Genomic DNA, 12433 nt, shown 5'->3' on the forward strand with positions numbered 1-12433 from the left:
TCAGGCCTATGTAAAGCTACGTTGCCACGTTTCTCAGTGTGCACGTTATTCTATTATAAAGTCCCCGTTTCTAGGCCTCAAAAGGGCCTGGACACCAGATTCAGCTCCTGTCTCCTGCAACTTCGCTGAGGAGCGATACAGCCCCCACCTGTATCCTCGACCCTTCACTTACTTCCTACCTCGTAGTGCCCGGCCCAGCCTGGCTCAGTCTCTGAGTCTGCCAAGAATATGTTATCATTCCAGTTATCAGTTCAGTCCTCCTCCTCTGCATTCCTAAACTACTGAATCGCATCAATAGTTTCCGTCATTGTCTAGCCTTCACGTCTCCACGTTAGAGAAATACTGCATTTAATGGTCATTTAATATTCTTCATCACGCACTACATGTAGAATAATGCATGGTCCAGTCTTAGAATCAAGTTAGCCTTTCCCCTCCTAACTTCTAGTTTATATCAACATGTTCTCTAAACATCAGATACTAGATACTGTTTAGGTACATGTCGCCCCGACTCTCCAGACTTCAGTCTCTGCTCCTAGCACAGAGTTCATAGCCCCCAGCTTCTCCTAGTAACACGTCACTGCTAGTTTGCGCGCACCATCAGGTTAGAGGTCCCGGCTCCTTAGGTAGCCCCCTCCAATGTTTCCGCCCCATTTATGACATATTCTGTTACGTTTGCATCACATGTCTATGTATACGCCCTGTTACACCTCTTTTCGCCCTTATCTTTCGCGACTGCTACGCGTCACGCCTTCTGCTCCACCCACTGCTACGCCTACTGCAATGTAATGCTATGTGTTTGCGTTATGTATATATGCTCATGTATTGTTATTAAAAGTCAGCGCGCTCATCCCAGATCCAGCCCCAGCAGCTGCTGGGCCCTGTCATCCTATTCCTATGCAGGTTGTCCTGTTCCTGTCCTTATGCTGTATTAAACCTGCAAAACTCCTACTACCTCGAATCTTGACTCTTATTTATTGAGCTATCTGTTATGATATATGTCTAGTCAAAAAGAGAGGTATTATTTATTTATTTACCACAAGTTGATCAGCAATATTATTACAACATGGGGAGGGTAATAACGGGTCTGTGGTATTCAATAAATGTAAGGAACACACTACTGTTATCTATCTTGGGTGGATAGCCATTGCACAAATTGTTGCTCCTGCCGCAATGCTTGTACACCTTACAAATTTCCATATGCCCTGCACCTTCCTCCACATTTATGAAATTGAATGCTATATTGAATTTGCTAGTTTGGGCAGGCAAACGTAGAAGAGTAGCCTTCAATACACTGCAACATAATCAAATTGAAAGTGGCCTGTGGTTGCCAGACATAGAGCCTTATGTGTATATGTGTATGTATAGGAATTTATATAGCGCAAATCACCAAGCGGTTTCTAAGCGCTTGCTTAGGGAACCCGTCCTGGTATTCCCCTGTGAGATAACCCCGGCAGGGTATCCGCAAGGTGAAAGCCAGGCATCCCACCGCGAGGGGCCGTTGTGGAGATTAAGCAAGCTATTGCCCAGAGTCGCAGAGTGTGAACCCGTGAATCGAGTAGGCACCGGAGCGAGAATTGTCGAGTCCATGGACATTTTAGGACTCAAGACCCCGCCGAGCCGGGAATTGAACCCTGGTCCCGGGCTGACCTCTGCTTCCAGGTCTGCCTCCTCTAACCAGTGAGCCACACTTCTCCACACTTCTCTTCTACTACTATGCAGTGCTGATGCAACATGCAACCAAATGGATGACAACGGATGACAATTGGTAGAAGAGAATGCTCAAGGGAACACACAGAGACACTACATGACTGGAACTCCTCATGAGAGGGGAAGCATTTTTCCGGGGCTATCCATACAAAATATACCAAACAAGTAGGGTATATGACGAGAGTTCAGAGGCAGCCCCTCTTCTCTTGCACTTTAGACTTGTGTGCTCTCAAGATATTTCAGCACATAGCTACAGGCATATTGGTAGCACATTGGCAGGAGTAGGGCTGTCATATACTATGGGATCTGTACACTGGAGAGGATTTCCTTTCCTTTGCAGAAGCACAGGAAACACATGCGGTGAGTCCCAGACAGTTCCTTCAATTCGATAAATCGGAAGCTATCACCAGGGAGCTATGGCTGTTTTTCTGATACGCCTCCTGCCACTACTATACTGGATGCTACATTGGCACATGACATGTAGCCATCTTGTGACCCTGCTACATAATGCTCCAAAGACAGGCATAGATAATAAACCTGAATTCAGGAGTCAGAGTGGCTGGGGAAGGACTTTGGGGACCAATTCACAGACCCACATTGGAAGACAGCATTCAGCCTGGTACCTGAGGTGTCTAGTAATGTATGGTTCAAATTACTGCATTATAATTATTTGCACCACACGTTATCTGACTCCAGTGCAGCTCAGTAGGCTTTATTCAGGCAGGAAGCTCGAGGTGCAGAGAAGATGGTGTCTCTTTCTACTACCTTGTATGGGCCTGGACTATAGTTACAGATTACTGGAAAAATGTGTCTGAGAAACTTAAGTAGAATGACTGGGATCCCCTTAGTTGTCAAACAAATGGAGGATCCCCTAATAACGAATGTCAGGGAGGGGGAGATAAAGTTAACAAAAGGGAGTCCCTATACTTAGAAGCAGCTTTAGATTGCCGAAGGAAATAATCATACAAAGGGGTTTCTTACGGAGAGTTAAATACGGGGCAAGCGCAGCAGAGAGCCAATCGAAATGAGCAATAAACAATACAATGTAATGGAATGATAAGTATCAACAAAGAGATAAAAATTAATTCAAAATTTATTTGGACCTCCCGAATGGGTTACAATCTTAAAAATTAAAAACACCTAAGACAACCTATACATAAAAGGATTGCAATTATAAATTAAAACAAACAAATGCAATAAGCAAAACAAGTCGACGCGGCGTTTCGGTGGCTTTCAATCTTTGCACCTTCATCAGGACAAACATAAAATTTTCACAGAATCTAAAAGTCAAATAACAAGAATTTAGTACTATGTCATCTATTACACTCAAAACAATACAGTTGGCTTACTCTCTTTTACTTATTCAACAATAATATACCCCCTTCACATTCTTATTTCTTTTTTTGTTAAGGTATCTTGATGTTACCTAAACTGTTTTCTCCAACCCCACTCTTTCTTTTCAAAAAGAAAGTTGCATCGTATCACTATTGGTTATAAACAATCTGGTACCTGCAATGTAATCCCAGATTCAAATTTGATAGATATATGTCAATTTCTCTCTCAGCATAGACTGGTAATCGATGATTTGGGTCACGCTGGGAAGCTATAAGAATGTAAATAGTTTATTATAGCTCGATATTCCTCAGTCATTGGGATTTTATGTTATTGGTGCCTCAGTTGTTTAAATGCAAGAGACAGTCATTTACCTTTAAAATACTGCCTCCACGTTTTCTCTTTGCACGAAGGAACCACCGTAAATTATTGAGAACTTAGATCGTCCCGTTACTGTTGGGTGTCCTATTGAGAAAATACATGTCTACCCTTAGTGATTGTTCAGGAATATAGGGCGAAAGTACAAAGAACCCTTTTCATGGGGGCATTATTTGTTCATAGTGTACTCACCAACAAAATAGTATTTGACGTTGACGCTGTGCTCTTTAAATTGTGCACTTCCACTCTGTGGTTTTGTTAATAAAATCACCAATATCTGGGAAAACAAGATTAAGTTCAGCCAGATAAGAAGGAAAAATAGTTCCGGTCTTTACACATGACGTTCTTCTATGGATTCGTCATTTCACACCCTGTCTTAGATAGTTTGTACAACTTGGGTAATGCCTTCAGAATTGCCTTTATTTTAATCACTGGCTTCATTAAATATGGGGTTGCTTCCAATATTATTCCCTCTGTTATTCATAAAGTTATGCTAATTTGTAAAACTTGCTTTTGCCAAGGATTGCTTCCCCTATTATCTTTGCAGTTATATATTATTACGGATGCAAGTATAGCAGCACGATGTGTCTACTCACTTAGCCAAAAACCCTCTATGAGTTTAACATATCGCTATGTAATACCTCCTTCTGACTAAAGTGAGCAAGCTCGTGGGGGCCCTAGTTACGCAAAGCTCTTACAGTCCATACCTTTAGTCTCCTGGTCGGCCTCCCTGTTCCTTCGTGCGTCCGCCTCCGTCTTAAATCAAAGGGTAAATTAAGTCATCGGGCGCCTCGTTTTTATGCTGGCTCTCCTCAGGTTGACCCGGAAATTCAAGCCGGCTTTTTCAACTAAACTGTTTTCTATTAACAAATAGTTCTCAAATGAGCGGATCTTGTTATCTTTCAATTTCTATATTTTTACTGCTTCCCAACGTTTATTAGGAAATGTATTTTTTAGGGTCTAATAAACCTATCGGTTTGTAATCCCTGACCCGGAAGTGATTCCCGGGGGCTTTCGTCTTTCGGGTGGAGTTTAGCGATGTTATTATCATAGATGTAACCCGCATTTAGTTTATTAATTTGGATATTATTTTCTTTGACTTCCCTCTCTGTTTTAATGAAAAAAGGGATACTATTATGATCGAGAGAAATTCCGAAACCATATATATATTTTTAGTGCGGCCATCTTGGATTGGGCAATTCCGAAATCGAGGAGCGAACTACCTTCTCACTTAATCAGATACAGGCATCGGCATTTACGGTAGTACATAATCCAATCAACATGCGACCACCTAAATTTCCCCATTTCATTTATATAAAAAATCTTTGCAAATAAAATCATATTATCAATCTGATTCACTTTGTCTGTATTCTATAGATGACCACAGTGGAATCCAGAAGTTATATATCAACAACAATACTGGTATATATCATTTCAGAAGTGTCATTTCACAGTGCAAGCCAAACATGTATATAAAAAATATACAACAAAACGGTTAATCATTATTATCAGACCAAAGGCAGTATACATGACCGCATTATGTTGCAATTTATTATTCTAATCATGAAATGATGATTGCAGTTCCGGTGAAGCTTCCCATAGGGTTTTATACATGCTTCATACTTAATATTCGCCATCCATATGTCATGTTATCTTATTATTCACATAAGTCACTCAGTCTGTTTATGCATATTTTTTTGCACAGCCATTTGTGTACATCAATTGGCGCTGCTTGAAAACAGTTTTCCAATATTTATCACATATACATATATCACTTCTGCACTGTAGTACCAGTCTATAAGCGGTTATATAATGAGTCTCTCCCATTCTTCTCTGTTATTCAGACCAGTTCTGAAAGAATTAAATAAGGACATGTAAAATTGTTCCCTTTTCTTACGTTTGATTGTGGTGTCACCACCTCTTATATTCTGGGTAATTGCTTCCACTCCGCACCATTTCAAATCATTGATGCTGTGATTATGTGCAAGCCAGTGTTCCACTAGGGGAGCGGTTTGTTTCTTCGTGCGAATTGCGGATTTGTGTTCCGTAATTCGAGTTCTAATCTCCCTGGCAGTCTCTCCAATGTATATTTTGTCACAGGGACATTTGACCATATAGATCATATTTTTGGTCCTGCAGTTCATAAAGCTTTTCAATTTGTGGTTTAAACCATTATGTGTGACCGTGTTCCCTTTCAATAGCGACTCGCAGTTGGAGCACATATTGCAAGCAAAATTACCTGTCGGGAGAGGGGTTTTTTGAATTGTTTGAAAAGGTTCTGGTTTCTTTTCTTTAAAAGTATGTACCAGGCAGTTCTTAATGGTCTTATTCCTGCGAAAGCTGAACATTGGTTTAGCAAGTTTAGTCCCCTGTTTGTCATTTAGCAGGGACCAATTACGATTGATGATGTTTTTTATTTTATTACTGGCCACACTGTAATTTGTCACAAAAATTAGTTGGTCCTTTTTTTCTGATATCTGACTATTTTTATCAAACAGCGCATCTCTATTATAATATCTTGCGCGTTTGTACGCTTTTTTAATTAGCCCCTTCGGGTACCCGCGGTTCTTGAGTTTCTCCGATAGAGTATTAGCATGTTTTTCGAAATCCTTAATATTGCTGCAATTACGTCTTATTCTTAAAAATTGTCCAAAGGGAATATTATCTTTCTGACTCCTTGGATGATTGCTTTTGTAATGCAGAAGGGTGTTTCTATCGGATGGTTTCGTGTAGAGATCTACCCCTAGGATTCCGTTTTCTACTCTGATCTTAATATCGAGGAATTCAATCATCTCTTTGTTGTAGTTCGAGGTGAATCTCAAGTTGTTATCACCTAGGTTTAGCCATGTAATGAATTCGATCAACATCTCCTCCGTACCGCTCCAAATGAAAAAAACGTCGTCGATATATCTCGACCAACATGTTATATTTTCGCTGAAGGGTGCCATGTTTATAACCAATAGTGATACGATGCAACTTTCTTTTTGAAAAGAAAGAGTGGGGTTGGAGAAAACAGTTTAGGTAACATCAAGATACCTTAACAAAAAAAGAAATAAGAATGTGAAGGGGGTATATTATTGTTGAATAAGTAAAAGAGAGTAAGCCAACTGTATTGTTTTGAGTGTAATAGATGACATAGTACTAAATTCTTGTTATTTGACTTTTAGATTCTGTGAAAATTTTATGTTTGTCCTGATGAAGGTGCAAAGATTGAAAGCCACCGAAACGCCGCGTCGACTTGTTTTGCTTATTGCATTTGTTTGTTTTAATTTATAATTGCAATCCTTTTATGTATAGGTTGTCTTAGGTGTTTTTAATTTTTAAGATTGTAACCCATTCGGGAGGTCCAAATAAATTTTGAATTAATTTTTATCTCTTTGTTGATACTTATCATTCCATTACATTGTATTGTTTATTGCTCATTTCGATTGGCTCTCTGCTGCGCTTGCCCCGTATTTAACTCTCCGTAAGAAACCCCTTTGTATGATTATTTCCTTCGGCAATCTAAAGCTGCTTCTAAGTATAGGGACTCCCTTTTGTTAATGGGATCCCCTTAGAGCACTCTCCAGAGGGTGGTTTACTGGGCAACATTGCTAGGCCAAAAAATAGAAAATGGCGATACAAATTTGTACTAGTATTTTTAAAAAGGCATTTAGCCATTGGGTGGCTAGCCTTGCATGGTCCTAGTGAAGAAGGTTGAACAATATTAAGGAGTGGGCACTGGCCGAAGAGGCACACCTGAAAATGTCCCAAAGCAACTAAAGAGATGTGGATGATTTGGAGGTATAGGGGAACGTACTGAATGTATTACTTGCTACTGTAAACTCAGTCAAGGTGTCCTTATCCCTAACTCAATCCGTGATGAAGATAAATAAAATGTCATTGGAAGGTGTATGATGTGGCGAAATGGCCATAACTGTGAGGGTAAACCTATGGAAAACTCCATGTCAAAGAGACAATAATGCTAATTTCATGTAGTAATTCTTTTTGTGAAACTGCATTTTTGTGTTTGGGCATTGGTGAAATGTCTCTTGTATTCTCGTTAATGTTATTTGCTGTCCTTGTATAAACAAAAGTAAAACAAATATGTTAAAAAAAGGTATCCAGTTGACATTTTCTAAAAGTTCCTAATGAGCACCTCTAGACATTGTTCCCTAATCAGAGAACTATCACATAGCATCACTTAAAATATTCACAATCTGGTTGAGTAAGCCTTGTTGTACAAATATTATCAGACGTTTCATTCCCAGAGCTGTTCACAGCTTTGTGAATTATACATGTTGTCTTGTCCCTTCTTTACTTGACTATGTGATGTAACTAAATTCATAACCATTCACCTACCTTAACAGAATATGTGTGTATTACTGTGAAGTGCAATTTGAACACCTATTGAACAAGTTACTTACCTACGGTAACAATATATCTGTAAGAAACGTATGTTAGTTAATAGATTCCTTACCTTAGAATTACCCCCAGGCGACAGACTGGATCCGGAGAGTTTTTCGTCAGCAGTACCCCTGCGCGTCGGAAGGTGGCGTTGGTTGACTCCGCGTCCGTCGTGGTCGCCGGGATGACGTTGCAGAAGTTACTTAGACACCGCCCTCGCGCGCTGACGTCAGTTCTGTACACGACTTTCCACACCAGAAACGCAGAGCCATGCAAGACACTGACCACTGGTGCACCAATCTAGGGTCTGAAAGGATGTCTTTAACCCTATAAGTCAGTTAGCAGAACAGAGAGGATGGGTGGGGTGGTAAGGAATCTATAACTAACCTATGTTTCTTACAGATATATTGTTACCAAAGGTAAGTAACTTGTTCATCTGAAAGAAACAGTTAGTTATAGATACCCCAGCAATACCAACCCCGGAGGTGGGTCTGCGAACTAAGTTCACACCAGAAAGTCCTAGAGAACAGAATGGCCAAAGAAGCCGTCTCTCCGGACTTGGCTGTCCAGGCAGTAGTGCTTGGTGAATGTGTGCAGTGATGCCCAAGTAGCTGCCTGACAGATGTAATTCAGGGGGACTCCCTGTCCCAAAGCAGTAGTAGCTGCCGTTGCCCTAGTGGAACGGGCGCGCAGCACCACTGCATGATCCTTCTTTGGCAAAGTATAGCAGGCCTTGATGCACAGAACAACCCACCTGGAGATGGTCAGTTTGTGCATGGCCCAACCTTTCTTAGCACCCACATAACCAACAAAGAGATGGTCATCCACCCAGAATTATTTGGTGCAAGCCAAATAAAAGGACAGCACACGTTTTGGATCCAGATGCTGGAGCCTCTCTTCCTCTTTTGAACTATGCGGAGGAGGAAAGAAGGTCGGCAAAGGGATGGTTTGGCCAATCTGAAAAGAAGTGACCACCTTTGGAAGAAAGGAAGGTCGAGTTCTGAGGACGACCTTGTCCGGGTGAACAGCCAGTAAAGGAGGCTTGGAAGACAGAGCTTGTAGCTCACTTACCCTGCTTGTAGAGGTGATGGCCAGCAGAAAAACAGTTTTTAGAGTGAGGAGTCTGAGAGGACAGTTATGCAGCGGCTCAAAGGGAGCGCACATCAGAAAAGTAAGAACCAAGTTCAAGTCCCACTGAGGCATTACGAAGGGAACAGGAGGAAAAAGATGAGTAATGCCTATGATATATCTATTTACAATGGGGGACTTGAAAAGAGAAGGCTGATCAGGAAGCCTGAGGAAGGCTGAAATGGCAGAGAGGTAGCCTTTAAGAGTGCCCAGAGCAGAGCCCTGCTGGGCCAAAGACAAGAGAAACAAGAGAACCTCCGAAAGAGGGGCAGAAAGGGGATTCACAGCCTTTGCTGTGCACCATGCCACAAATGTATTCCATCTGCAAGCGTATACCGTCTTAGTGGAGGGACGCCTCGCTGTCAAGATTACATCAGAGACTTCGGGAGGCAAGTCAAATGACGTCAACTGCTGCTGCTCAATCTCCACGCAAGGAGGTGGAAGCTGGAAAGGTTCGGGTGGAGGACCGTTCCCTGGGGCTGCGACCGAAGAACCTCCCGAAGAGGCAGTCGGATCGGGGGATTGATGGCCATGTTGAGCAGCTCGGGATACCAGACTCTTTGTGCCCAATCCGGAGCCACAAGAATGACTTGGGCCTGGTGATCTTCTTCAGCACTCTGGGCAGAAGTGGTATATATGCGGAAAGTCGTATAGAAGACCGCAACTCCACTCGTGATGAAAAGCATTGCCTAGCGAGTGCCGCCTTGGAAATTCCAACGCGCAGAATTGCTGATATTGCGCGTTCTCTTCGGTGGTGAATATATCTAAGCAAGGCTCTACCCACTGCTGAAAGAGACCTTGCACCACCTCCGAGTGAAGACGCCATTGGTGATCCATAATACACCTGCGTTCGTCCGCCCTGGCGTTCAATGAACCTGCCAGGTGTTGAACCACCAGGGATATGCCCTGATGTTCCAGCCATGTCCAGAGACAGAGGGCCTCAGGACATAGGGTCCACGACCCCACCTCGTCTTGTTTATTGCAGTACTGCATAGCGGTGGTGTTGTCCTTGAACACCTGCACTACTCTTCCCCGCACAGAGGGAAGGAATACTTTTAGTGCAAGACGGATCGCCTGAAGCTCCAGAAGGTTGATGTGTAGCCCGGGCTGGAGAGCAGAGGCCTCTGTTCTCTGCCTCTCCCATTTGGCCGCTCATCCCAGAAGGGATGCATCAGTCACCACTATCTGTTCTGGTTGGGGAAGGGAGAGGGATCTGCTGTTGACCCAATCCTGGTTCATGAGCCACCACTGCAATTGTCGTGCAGTGCCCTCCGAGATCTGGACGCAATCAGACAGATTTCCCTGATGCTGCGCCCACTGGAACTTCAGGTTCCACTGCAGAGCCCACATATGCCACCTGGCATGATCGACCAGCAGGATGCAGGAGGCCATGAAGCCCAGCAGCCTCAGGGTCATTCTGACTGAAACCCGGGATAAAGGTTAAAAGATCGAAATCAATCAATCAATCAATCAATCAGAGCATTTGTATAGCGCACTACTCACCCGGAGGGTCTCAAGGCGCGGGGGGGGGGGTGGGGGGGGTCCGCTACTGCTCGAACAGCCAGGTCTTGAGCTGCTTCCTGAAGGCGAGGTGGTCCTGGGTCAGGCGGAGGTGGGTCGGAAGGGAGTTCCAAGTCTTGGCGGCCAGGTAGGAGAAGGACCTTCCTCCTGTGGTGGCTCTTCGGATGCGGGGGACGGCGGCGAGGGCGTGGCTGGTCGATCGAAGCTGGCGCGTTGGAGCGTAGAAGTTGAGGCGGCTGTTGAGGTATCCTGGTCCTTGGTTGTGTAGGGCTTTGTGTGCGTGGGTGAGGAGCCGGAAGGTGATTCTCTTGTTGACCGGGAGCCAGTGCAGGTCTCTTAGGTGTCCGGAGATGTGGCTGCGGCGGGGGATGTCCAGGATGAGTCGTGCTGAGGTGTTCTGGATCCGCTGGAGTCTCTTCTGGAGTTTGGCGGTGGTTCCGGCGTAGAGGGAGTTGCCGTAGTCCAGACGGCTGGTGACGAGGGCCTGGGTGACCGTCTTCCTGGTCTCGGTGGGGATCCATCGGAAGATCTTGCGTAGCATTCGCAGGATGTGGAAGCACGACGAGGAGACGGCGTTGACTTGTCTGGTCATGGAGAGGGAGGAGTCCAGGATGAAGCCCAGGTTGCGTGCGTGGTCAGTTGGTTTGGGTGCGCTGCCCAGGGCGGGGGGCCACCAGGAGTCGTCCCAGGCGGAGGGTGAGGATCCCAGGATGAGGACTTCCGTCTTGTCTGAGTTCAGTTTCAGGCGGCTGTTCGACATCCATTTGGCTACTTCTGTCATCCCTTCGTGCAGGTTGGCTCTGGCGGTGGCGGGGTCGTTAGTGAGGGAGAGGATCAGCTGGGTGTCGTCGGCGTAGGAGATGATGTTCAGGTTGTGCTGGCGTGCGATGGCTGCGAGGGGGCTCATGTAGACGTTGAAGAGAGTTGGGCTGAGCGAGGAGCCTTGAGGAACGCCGCAGATGACTTCGGTGGCCTCGGATCTGAACGGGGGGAGGCGGACTCTCTGTGTCCTTCCGGTGAGGAAGGAGGTGATCCACTCCAGTGCCTTCTCCTGGATTCCGACGTTGCTGAGGCGCTGTACTAGGGTGCGGTGGCAGACAGTGTCGAAGGCCGCGGAGAGGTCCAGGAGGATGAGGGCCGCTGTTTCTCCGTTGTCGAGCAGGGCTCGGATGTCATCTGTGGCTGCGATCAGGGCGGTCTCGGTGCTGTGGTTGGCCCGGAAGCCAGACTGCGAGAGGTCGAGGGAGCCGTTCGTCTCGAGGAAGGCGGCCAGTTGCTTGTTGACGGTCTTCTCGATGACTTTGGCCGGAAACGGGAGCAGCGAGATGGGGCGGTAATTCTTGAGGTCGGTAGGGTCTGCTGATGGTTTCTTGAGTAGAGCGCTGAGTTCGGCGTGCTTCCAGCTCTCCGGGAAGGTGGCGATGTCGAAGGAGGTGTTGATGATGTCCCGCAGGTGGGGTGCGATGACGGCGTCGGCCTTGTTGAAGACGTGGTGAGGGCAGGGGTCTGTCGGAGATCCGGAGTGGATGGAGTTCATCGTGCGGATGGTGTCTTCGGTGCTGATCGGGGTCCAGGCGCGGAGGGTGGTGGTGGGGGGCGGTGGTTCGGTCGTGGCGTGCGTTGGTTGAGTGCTGAAGCTGTTGTGTATGTCCGCGATCTTGTTGTGGAAGTAGGAGGCGAGGGAGTTGCAGAGGTCTTGCGAAGGGGTGATGTCATTGTTTCCGGCGTTGGGGTTGGAGAGCTCTTTCACGATGTTGAAGAGTTCCTTGCTGTTGTGTGCGTTGTTGTCCAGTCGTTCCTTGAATGCGGTTTTCTTGGTGGCGCGGATCAGCTGGTGGTGTTTCCGGGTGGCGAGCTTGAGGGCAGTCATGTTGTCCGGTGTTGGGTCTGTGCGCCAGGTTTTCTCGAGTGCTCTGCAGTTCTTCTTGGAGCTCTTGAGTTCGTCGTTAAACCATGGGGCTTTCTCGCTGCCAGAAAATCC

The 12433-nt window shown here is 45.5% G+C and overlaps 1 protein-coding gene and 1 long non-coding RNA gene across 9 annotated transcripts in view; both read right to left on the reverse strand.

Moving 5' to 3' along the window:
• The window catches only part of PATJ (PATJ crumbs cell polarity complex component), a 1530963-nt gene that overhangs the window by 36790 nt on the left and 1481740 nt on the right, over positions 1-12433 (reverse strand). The gene's annotated exons all lie outside the window — the stretch shown is intronic.
• LOC144798662 (uncharacterized) lies at positions 2887-3669 on the reverse strand. Its single transcript, XR_013603602.1, has 4 exons — positions 3610-3669; positions 3414-3504; positions 3217-3310; positions 2887-2987 (listed from the first exon to the last, which is right to left on the reverse strand). It is a non-coding gene; the product is annotated as an uncharacterized LOC144798662 (long non-coding RNA).

Source organism: Lissotriton helveticus, chromosome 1_2, assembly GCF_964261635.1.
Source record: "Lissotriton helveticus chromosome 1_2, aLisHel1.1, whole genome shotgun sequence".
Taxonomy (NCBI): Eukaryota; Metazoa; Chordata; class Amphibia; order Caudata; family Salamandridae; genus Lissotriton; species Lissotriton helveticus.